Here is an 11,657-nt window from a genome sequence, read left to right as displayed (position 1 = left end):
TATCCAGCCCTGTGAGAGGAGAACAGTGAGAGAAGTTGTTGTTCTCTGAAGAAGAATCCCTCAAGACTAAGGGGCCGCTCACATATCGCGCCCAAAAACGCGTCGAAAACGCTAGGCGCGCCGCGTTGTCCTTTTTTCCAAAGCGCTCGGGTGGTTGCGCTCCGGAGGCGTCTGTCGTTGCTAAGCTTTGGTTCTTGTCACGTGACCTGCGGTGCGCTTGCGGCATTCTGAAAAGTTGAGATGTTTTTATCTCGATGCGGCGCGGACGCGCTTGGAAAAAACGAGCGCGTCGCACCGCGACCGCGTCGCTTCCATTTTGAGCGCGCATACCGCTCGGCTACATTTGAAATAACGAACTTGCGCGCGCAAAAGACGCGATATGTGAGCGGCCCCTAACACTGTAATGAACTGTGCTGTGTTAAGTTAGATAAGTGCCTTAAAGTCACCATATGACCATTCTTATTTGGAATATTCAATATATGGAATACTTCACAAAAAAACATTTGCCTAGCATAATTTGTTTGCAGGAGCCACTTTAGAAAATTAGAAAAAAGTAGACATTTTTTATTTTCTTTAATCTAATGCAATGGAATTCATATATTTTAAATGTGTCCAAATGCACAAAATACATTTTGGGGCCAATGAATATCAAAATCTGGACCTGAAGATCAAAATCAAAATTGTATTAAAAATTCGGGTTGATGGGTAGGGTTAAGGTAAGGAGCTAGAGATTGCATTTTGTCAATTAATGCCCTCACAAAGATAGATGTACAAGTGTGCATGCTTGTGTGAGTGTGCGCAAAGCAAGAACTTGCGGAGAATGGTGGAGTAAGTTTATCTGTGTATATCTGTGTTTGTGAGTTCGTGGAGATGCACAGAGTGGCACGCCTTCTTTAATTTTGTTTGTTGCAGTAATTATCTCTTTCCTCATTCAGTGCGCTTTTAATGGAGTCGAATCTCCAACCCTTCCAGATGTCTTGTCTGATCTCACTGTGATGGCATAGGTCAGTGCTGTACTGAAATGAAACATGAAACATTTAGGAGCCTAATTGTTTTTTTTTTTTACAAAGACATATTACAGAATTGCTTAGTAAAAATATGTGTTAAATTAAAAAGTATATTTTAGTTAAATAGGCTATATGATGTTTTATTTATAATTTTATTTAGTATAAATTAGCTCCAAATTAATGATGTTGCACTGATGATCCTGATTTGTGCCAGATACTGTAAATATGTTTTTTAAAAATGTTTTTCTGCCTGTTTGTTGACTAGTCCCACACAAAGTTTCCCAATAATTCAACCTTACATTTAAGTCTCACACATGGTATACTAAACAGTAATAGCCTAATATTTTCTTAAATATAATATACATATAATGTTTTAAAAAGACATTATTTATATTGATATTTGGCCTATTTAGCCTATTACAACAAAACATTGTTGTAGGCCTAATTGTAAATACTAGTGCAAAGTGCCCATGCAAAATCAGTTTTTGTGTGTGTTTTTAGTAATTGTGGGTTTGGTGTGTTTAAATGCTCATTGTTACAATTATACACAACAAAAGTTCAGTGACATTTTTATTTGTGCATGGTAGAAAGCAAATACTGATACTGACATAATGATATACAATAAATATGGAAAATTGAACTACACGATTGAGGGAGCAGGCTACACAGTGAACTCCGAGAAAACGCTACGCTTGAGCAAAGAGTTTGTGAATAGGCTACTACAAATGATGGCCGTGAAAGAGACTGTGAACGCATTGAATAGGATATGTTTAGTTGGTGAATAGCATAGGCTACTATTATACAGTAGCGATAACGTTAAGCGCACCAGAATAAAATATAATATTCAGAAGTAAACAGTGTAGCTGACTTACAGATTCAGTTAACCCCCACAAATGAATAAGTGCGACGATTCAGGGAACAAGCTACACGGTGAACTCAGAGAAAACGCTACTTAAGCTCCGCTGCTTTCTTCGACCCTCTCTGTCTCTGGTCCTGCGCTGTGTCCACTCAGTGTGTGTGTGAGAGGGGGAGTGGCCTCTGGTCCTGCGCTGTGTTCACTCAGTGTCATTGTGAGAGGGGGAGTGGCCAGCGGCTAGAGTAGCAAAAGCCAATGTGTGCTTCTTTTACCGATATATATACAGATATATTTTGCATTTCTAATCCAAACAACATCTAACTTGGCACTGTACTTACTCATGCCCGTAGCAAGACACCTGTCAAGTTTGATATCCATTGGAATAACGGTTCGAGAGATATGCGAATAACAGGCACACACACACACACACACACACACACACACACACACACACACACACACACACACACACAGACAATCAGACAGACAGAAAGACGTTCCTGTAATTTATAGATAGACAGATATGTAGCCCACCTTTAATTAAATTAACCATTGTGATAGGCATGTCAGAGACATCGCTCATCTGTTTACTGACATGTTGTCATATTAATTAAAAAACAGTCAGTAAACGGATGAGAGATGTCTCTGACATGCCTATCACAATGGTTCATTTCAAAATGGACAGAAAAACGAGAACGCCATTCAACTTGGGAGCCAGTTGCGAACTCACAACTTTGAACGATGACGATTCATTAAATTTGATTCAAACTTTCAAGCTATCGCATTAATATAGCACGTGCAGCACATCAAAAATAGACTGTAACGATCGATGTAGGCTTTTTCATCGTTCCTGCAACACATCTGCAGTGTGAATGCTATTGTTAAATTAGACCTCAAAACAATCATACTAACAAAGTGGGCTGGTAATTAATGCTTTTACAAGTTATTTTAATATGTAGGCTATGTACTGCAGTAGCATTTCAATAACATTAAGGCAGCATGCATGTATGAATGAATAGACAACAGATTTAAAGTTTTTTACAATTGGCTAATAGATGATTTTCATTGTTTTTTCAGTTCAGAAGTAGAGATTAATGTTACACAGTATTTTTGTTTTGTTTAGGCTTCTTCCATGTAATTTTCCCATTTAATGCGTGCCATTTTAGTAAGAGGAGTAGTTTAGATGTTGTTTATTTGCTAATGCTGCTGTATGATACGTTATATGAATTATGAATAGGCCTTTTTTTTGCTGAAACAGGAAAACAGGTCTCATTGCATCGTCTTCTTGGAGTTAGTGTTAACAGCAGTAGCCGACGAACTGACGACGATATCTATGGACATTAAGGTAATCAGCTGCTAGTTCTTTTTATTGTTGGCGTTTTATGAGTTATAAAGTTTGTGAGAAGAAGAAAAGTAAAAAAAAAGAAAACCTTAGATATCAATCTGCATATGTGATGGACACAGATTATGCTCTGATTTGCTCGGTCCTTTGAAGTCATCTTTAGTAAAACGGCTCTATATTTAATGAAGCACATAAAGAGTCGACCTGAACCGGAAGCGATGTAACCTGTTTTAGGTTTGTTATAAGTTGTTATATGTTATATGTTGTTGCAATAAGTTTGTTGCGCATAACCCCCATTGTGGTTGTTTTTGTAAGCCTTCATTTTATGGACTTGTGACTGCTTATTGCTTCCATACGTGAAAGAAATTTAATTTAGTATTTATTTTTTCCTGAAGTTATTTTTTTTTTTGCTCATTTTTTTTGATCTGTGTAAACACACCTTATTTTCATTCTGATGGGGCTTCTACAGTGTGTAATATTGGGAAATGAAAACCTTAATATAATTGGCCCATAACACAGTGAGCAGGCTTCCGCATGGTGTCCCATACACAGTGGCTTCAATTTCACTGAGCTGTCTTTCATCTGACACACACACACATACACACTCATGCACAGCATTGTCAAATACCTCTCTTCTTTGTGCCTCTTTTTGGTTTTCTTCTCTTCGGGCGGGTGGGCAGGTTGTGAGTCACCTGGGGATTCCTGACTGTGCTTTTCCCCATTGTTTCTCTGTCCTCTCTCGTGAGAAATCTTCGCTCAATCATTCTTTTATAACCATGATGGAGAAGACTAGACAGGAAAACAATGAAATATATAAAAAAGGGCAAACAGAGGAATATCATGGTACTATATATATATATTAAAACTACGAATATAACTTCTGACCCAAGCTGCCATGTTGTGCGCATTACTAGTGAACTCCAAGGCCAAATGATTTTAACTTTGAACCCATGCGCTGTTGACCTTGTCAAGTGCAGTCAGTGATAACATTTTAAAACAAGATAGAGACTGAGAGGATTTTGGCTAGATGCATTGATTGTTCTTATAGAATACAATGTCAAAAACATTTCATAGTTTTTCAAAAACATAGCCAGCGGCCATATCACCCTGTATCCCAAGACTGGTTGCCCACTGAAGCTAAGCAGGGTTGAGCCTGGTTAGTACCTGGATGGGAGACCCTCTGGGAAAACCAGGTTGCTGCTGGAAGAGGTGTTAGTGAGGCCAGCAGGGGGCGGTCATCCTGTGGTCTGTGTGATCCTAACGCCCCAGTATAGTGATGGGGACACTATACTGTCAGAGAGCACCGTCCTTCAGATGAGACGTTAAACCGAGGTCCTGACTCTCTGTGGTCACAAAAATCCCAGGATGTCTTTCGAAAGAGTAGGGGTGCAACCCCTGGCATCCTGGGCAAATTTGCGGCCTCTGTCCATCATGGCCTCCTAATCATCCCTATATATCTATATATAATATATATATATATATATATATATATATATATATATATATATATATATATATATATATATATATATATATATATATATATATATATATATATATATAATTGGCTTCATCACTCTGTCTCCTCTCCACCAGTAGGCTGGTGTGTGGTGGGTGTTCTGGCGCATGGCTGCCGTCGCATCATCCAGGTGGATGCTGCACATTGCTGGTGGTTGAGGAGATTCCCCCTTCCATGTAAAGTGCTTTGAGTGCAGAGAAAAGTGCTATATAAATGTAATGAATTATTATTATTATCATAACATTAAAAAAAAAGATGCATGCCTGAAGACAATAAATACCTTTTTCTTCGCTCGCGCGTTCTTGCTACTTTAGCAACCTCTTTGATGTTCTCTGCAACATGTTTCTAATGGAGTTCAAGATAAAGCATGATGCTTCTGTTGAGAGGTGTGTTGAGTCATGTGAAGTCTTCTAATTCTTTGCTTCTTCTCCTGAGAACAAGACTGAAATAATGTCTAGATTAAATATTTTTGTATTGTGCTTTTTATTATAATAAACTTTCTTCCAAAGCAGCTTTACAAAAAAATTGAGAAATAAAGAAGATAAAAGGAAAAGAAAATAATGCCTTTGTTTCAACCCCCCTGTGAGCAAGCCAGAAAAAGATTCTATAGCAGTATTATAAACTCTAATTTGCCTAGATAAAGTTTGCAGTTTGATGTCAGAGATTTTTGGAGTTTGAACATTTCTTTAGTACTGTCATAGTTAGGAAGCAGTACAATCTTTTAATGTTTTTCTGTCTCTTATGCTCACCAAGGCTGCATTTAGTTATTCAAAAAATGCAGTAAAAACAGTAATATTGTTAAATATGCTTTTTGCAGTAAATTTAGGCAAAACATCTGAGACTATATTTAACGTGCCATAGAATGCTTTTTTCAAATCCACTTTGCATGCACTTCCAAAGGATTAGGACTCGGGCTCGTATTGACACAGTAAAACCGCCGCCATTGTTACTTTTCGCATCACTGTGTATTAAGTGCCGAGGAAGCATCCAGAGCTAAAATTCAAATATGGTAATGACCTTTTCATAGAGCCGTAGATCAATCATGACAGTCTGGGCTATCTGACCAATCAGAGCAGAGTAGACTCTTGGAAAGGAGGAGTTTAGAGAGACTGAATCCTTTATCAAACCCCTTCAGACACTGTGAGAGAAAAAATTACGCTGCAATGTATATTATGAGACAATGTAAGTGTTTTTTGACCTTGTATGCATGTAAACCCATTGTAGGAGACCTCCAAAATAAGAATGAACTTTTGCTCACTGTCATTCCAAACCCAACTACTAGAATTTTTAGAACTCTTTTTCATGCAACAATTCATAGTGACGTGACCACATCTGTAAAGATCTAAAATATGCAAAACGCATAATCAAAGTAGTCCATATGACTTGTGCCCTATAGTACCAAGTATTGTGAATGCCGTACAATAGGGTCATTAAGCAACAGCCTCTGGTGGAACGCAACAGCATTCTGTCGTTCTCTTGCGCATGCACGACTTTAACTGCTACTTCGCGACGTTCTACTCTTACCGTCTACTATGGGAGAACAGCTAGTCTTTACCATGTGACAGATTAAGAAAGTTAATGTTATGTTTTATGATATGTGGCATTGTAATTGTTTCTATATATCATTAAATGCCAAAAGCAACCATTCTCTTGCTTTTTAAAATCACTTTCTTTTTTTGTATTTTGTCAGATGATTAAATTATCCCCTACGCTGTCCTCTTTACTGTTGCTTAGTTATTTTTGTGTTGTTTAGCTACGGCAGTTAACAGTTGACTTCCGGCAGCCGTTGCCGTTCCATCAGCAGCTGTTGATTAAAGTTCCTAATAACTAGTCGTTATTATTTACTGTATGCCAATTATTCAGCTCTAAAATCTCACTCTCCTTTACACATATTTCCTCACTTGTGTGATAAATCTGGTGTGAAAAAACATTTTTGGATCTGAATGTGGCAAATAAAATTCCAGAGCTTCAGTGTAGGTGAACAGTTAGTGAATAGCTAAGTTTCAGTCTGTTCATCAACCAAAGCCTGAATACACTGAATATTGTGCATATGTACTTTTATGATGCTTTGCTCTTACTTTTTTAAATTTATTTTATTTATTTATTTATTTGTTTATTTATTTTTGACAGATGTGGTCACTATGACCTATTTCATATAAAGAATTTTTAAAAAAATCTTGAAAAATCTGCTTTGAGTTCCGCAGAAAAAAATACCAGCAGTCGGGTTTTCAATGACATGAGCATGAATAAAGAATGACAGAAGTAACTTTCACTTTAACTGAGCAACAGAGAACTCCATCATGTCTCCTGAGCTATGAAATAGCAATAAAAGTTTCCTCTGGAAGTTAAGAGATAGAGCACTATCCTTTTTCCAGGTCATGCTCTCTTCTCCCTCTTTTTATAATTTTTTTGTCTTGTCTGTCTCTGATTTTTTGACTCTTTCTTCTTATCTCTCCATAACTCCCTAACTTATCCAGTCATCTCCAGTGTGTCTCTGTTTAATCCCCGATAGCTTAAACTTGCAGGATCAGTCACACCGCGTGAGCCGTTAGCTCTCCTTTTATCCTGTTAATTTTCTCCCTCCGTCACAAAACGATTGCTGTGTCAAACTCGGGACTCAAAGTAATTTTAATAATGTGATTAGCAGCTAGCGATCCTCCTTTACTCTTTCCCCTCGTCCCTCTTTCTCCTTCTCTATTTTCTTCCCTTTGTCCCTAGTGTGGCAAAAGAGCGGTATTACAGGTAGAAAGAATTTCGACTACGCCACCCGGGGAATTTCGCCCCGGGAAATATGGACAACACTCAAGTTACTATTACTAGGTCACTCAGGTTCGATTCTCTAATAAAAGGTAGGCAGAGACGTGGATATGAAAATATACAAAAATTTTATTTATACAAAGTTTAATGTAAAGCAGCAGGGTAGTCACGTTAAAAAGGCAACCTGGAGCTATACTGACACGGTTTTGAGTTACAAACACATTCAAGTAAACAAAAACACATTTGAATAATTACACACACTTTCCATACACTGGTTACACAGACACCATAGAAAAAGACACAGACTAACAGGGCTGAGGCAAACCACGGGAGGAGGGATCACTAAACTTAATTTGCCAAAAGCACACTCACACACAGCAAAGACTTCAAAAAAGTGTCACGGCAAACATTCGAAGAAAGCACCACCACCACAAGAGATCCTCCACCCGTGGAACCTCAGCACCTGAAACGAAAATCACACAAAAAAAAAAATTAATAACCAAACTTCAACATACCAACTGCACTAAAGCCCAGTTGGATGATGTTTAGGGTACGGTCATGAGCAGATAATATCACCATTAATAGACAATCACGAATAACATACAAAGGCGTAAACACAGACCATAAATAAATAAATAAATAAATAAACTCAATTCACGCAATGAGCTCACAAGCAGATAGTTTGGTGTTCCATTTTTGACACCAAATGTTAACCTCAAAAGTTCAATAAAAGAAACATTAAATCAACAAATAATAAATAAAACCAGACAGCAACGGTCCCCCTCATCAGTGGGGTGACGATCTTCTCACAGATGGCAAAAAGTTTGTATTGCACACGGTAGCGACAGTGGAGCAGGAAAATACGATGCGCTCTTAATCTGGCAGCAAGGAATCGACGGGGCTGTAATAGCTTTTTATAGCACCAGCAGGAAGAACAAGATCGCCGGACGAGAGGGAAAATCCTAAGCCAAATACAAAGAAACACTAAGATTTATGCCTCAATGGCTAAACTTTCAGCTCGTAACTACATGCGCAATAACACTTACCGGAAGTAGACGATGCATTCGCACAATGTACTTGTCCTTTCACAGGCACGGGTACTCAAATCATGCAATCCGCTGTTCAGATAGACTACAGGGACACTGCACATAACTCAACACAATCAGCCGATCCTAAACCCCCAAATAAAGACAAACAATACGCTTTCCATCAACAGTTCACACCTACCTGAAAGGCGAGCAGCCAGCAAATGCAACCACTGCGACAAACCGAAGGAAAACCGGAGAAGACAGACAAGCTAAACACAACACTAATAATTAGTCCCCTACATACAAACAAACTAAAAACAGAAGTTGCTATATGCTAACACACATACCTACAGCCACTGTAAACACTGGAAGGAGGCGGAGTCGAACGTGACGCATCCCGGGCTACAGCCAACCAGCTCTTAAATAGGGTGGATTACCTGCTGATAGGTGCTCACTAATGTCCATCACCTCATTCATCCGGTTACAATCCATCCCCACCTTTTGTATCGTCGCCCCGACGATAGACCACTAGCCCATGACGGCTACACACCGGGAAACGAGTGAAACACAAGTTCTCTGCCATGACGGCTACACACACACCGAGAAACGAGTGAAACACAAGTTCTCTGCCATGACGGCTACACACACTGAGAAACGAGTGAAACACAAGTTCTCTGCCATGACGGCTACACACACCGAGAAACGAGTAAAGCACAAGTTCTCTGCCATGACGGCTACACACACTGAGAAACGAGTGAAACACAAGTTCTCTGCCATGACGGCTACACACACTAAAAACGAGAGAAACACAAGTTCTCTGCCATGACGGCTACACACACTAAAAACGAGAGAAACACAAGTTCTCTGCCATGACGGCTACACACACACTGAGAAACGAGTGAAACACAAGTTCTCTGCCATGACGGCTACACACACTGAGAAACGAGTGATACACAAGTTCTCTGCCATGACGGCTACACACACACACTGAGAAACGAATGAAACACAAGTTCTCTGCCATGACGGCTAAACACACTGAGAAACGAGTGATACACAAGTTCTCTGCCATGACGGCTACACACACTGAGAAACGAGTGAAACACAAGTTCTCTGCCATGACGGCAACCAATTTCCTTGTGCCGCCCGGATGCGACACGTTCGACTTCCACGCACCTCAACTCGCCCCAACTGATCCGAGACTAGCTGAGAGTCAATGTGACAGCAATATTGTAAGGCCTGGAAAAGTTCATCGTCCATGATTACAAATCAGGAAAGATCACTTACCAATACAAAAACTCACAGGTCTACTTGTCACACACTCCTGAAAGAAACTGCTGCTGTCTGGTTTCTGCAAAAAAAGAAAACAAACAAAATACCCAAAAACACTAAACCAACAAAATAATACCCACGTCTTTGCACTACACAATAGAGATCCTGCCGACTATACGCCAAATGTGGCAAAAGAGCGGTATTACAGGTAGAAAGAATTTCGACTACGCCACCCGGGGAATTTCGCCCCGGGAAATATGGACAACACTCAAGTTACTATTACTAGGTCACTCAGGTTCGATTCTCTAATAAAAGGTAGGCAGAGACGTGGATATGAAAATATACAAAAATTTTATTTATACAAAGTTTAATGTAAAGCAGCAGGGTAGTCACGTTAAAAAGGCAACCTGGAGCTATACTGACACGGTTTTGAGTTACAAACACATTCAAGTAAACAAAAACACATTTGAATAATTACACACACTTTCCATACACTGGTTACACAGACACCATAGAAAAAGACACAGACTAACAGGGCTGAGGCAAACCACGGGAGGAGGGATCACTAAACTTAATTTGCCAAAAGCACACTCACACACAGCAAAGACTTCAAAAAAGTGTCACGGCAAACATTCGAAGAAAGCACCACCACCACAAGAGATCCTCCACCCGTGGAACCTCAGCACCTGAAACGAAAATCACACAAAAAAAAAAATTAATAACCAAACTTCAACATACCAACTGCACTAAAGCCCAGTTGGATGATGTTTAGGGTACGGTCATGAGCAGATAATATCACCATTAATAGACAATCACGAATAACATACAAAGGCGTAAACACAGACCATAAATAAATAAATAAATAAATAAACTCAATTCACGCAATGAGCTCACAAGCAGATAGTTTGGTGTTCCATTTTTGACACCAAATGTTAACCTCAAAAGTTCAATAAAAGAAACATTAAATCAACAAATAATAAATAAAACCAGACAGCAACGGTCCCCCTCATCAGTGGGGTGACGATCTTCTCACAGATGGCAAAAAGTTTGTATTGCACACGGTAGCGACAGTGGAGCAGGAAAATACGATGCGCTCTTAATCTGGCAGCAAGGAATCGACGGGGCTGTAATAGCTTTTTATAGCACCAGCAGGAAGAACAAGATCGCCGGACGAGAGGGAAAATCCTAAGCCAAATACAAAGAAACACTAAGATTTATGCCTCAATGGCTAAACTTTCAGCTCGTAACTACATGCGCAATAACACTTACCGGAAGTAGACGATGCATTCGCACAATGTACTTGTCCTTTCACAGGCACGGGTACTCAAATCATGCAATCCGCTGTTCAGATAGACTACAGGGACACTGCACATAACTCAACACAATCAGCCGATCCTAAACCCCCAAATAAAGACAAACAATACGCTTTCCATCAACAGTTCACACCTACCTGAAAGGCGAGCAGCCAGCAAATGCAACCACTGCGACAAACCGAAGGAAAACCGGAGAAGACAGACAAGCTAAACACAACACTAATAATTAGTCCCCTACATACAAACAAACTAAAAACAGAAGTTGCTATATGCTAACACACATACCTACAGCCACTGTAAACACTGGAAGGAGGCGGAGTCGAACGTGACGCATCCCGGGCTACAGCCAACCAGCTCTTAAATAGGGTGGATTACCTGCTGATAGGTGCTCACTAATGTCCATCACCTCATTCATCCGGTTACACTAGCAAAGGCAAAAAGTTCTTAATTTGACGCTAATAAAGAGGCTTTTTTAATGAGCTTAGGCAATCTTGTTTGCTCCTTTCTTCTCGGCTTTGATCTTGTGTGCTGTGTGTCAGCTAATTTGCTGTTTAATGCTGTTATGC

General features: G+C 39.6%; 1 long non-coding RNA gene across 1 annotated transcript; it reads right to left on the bottom strand.

Annotated features, from left to right (window-relative positions):
* Positions 1-7,141: 7,141 nt before the first annotated feature.
* LOC308690765 lies at positions 7,142-11,411 on the bottom strand. Its single transcript, XR_014030190.1, has 4 exons — positions 11,377-11,411; positions 11,229-11,298; positions 11,048-11,143; positions 7,142-10,963 (listed from the first exon to the last, which is right to left on the bottom strand). It is a non-coding gene; the product is annotated as an uncharacterized lncRNA (long non-coding RNA).
* Between the last annotated feature and the right edge of the window lie 246 nt (positions 11,412-11,657).

This window comes from Scardinius erythrophthalmus (genome assembly GCF_964197995.2).
Source record: "Scardinius erythrophthalmus genome assembly, chromosome: 5".
Taxonomy (NCBI): Eukaryota; Metazoa; Chordata; class Actinopteri; order Cypriniformes; family Leuciscidae; genus Scardinius; species Scardinius erythrophthalmus.
The sequence above is the reverse complement of the archived record's forward strand: the minus strand, read 5'-3'. Positions and strand labels throughout refer to the sequence as shown.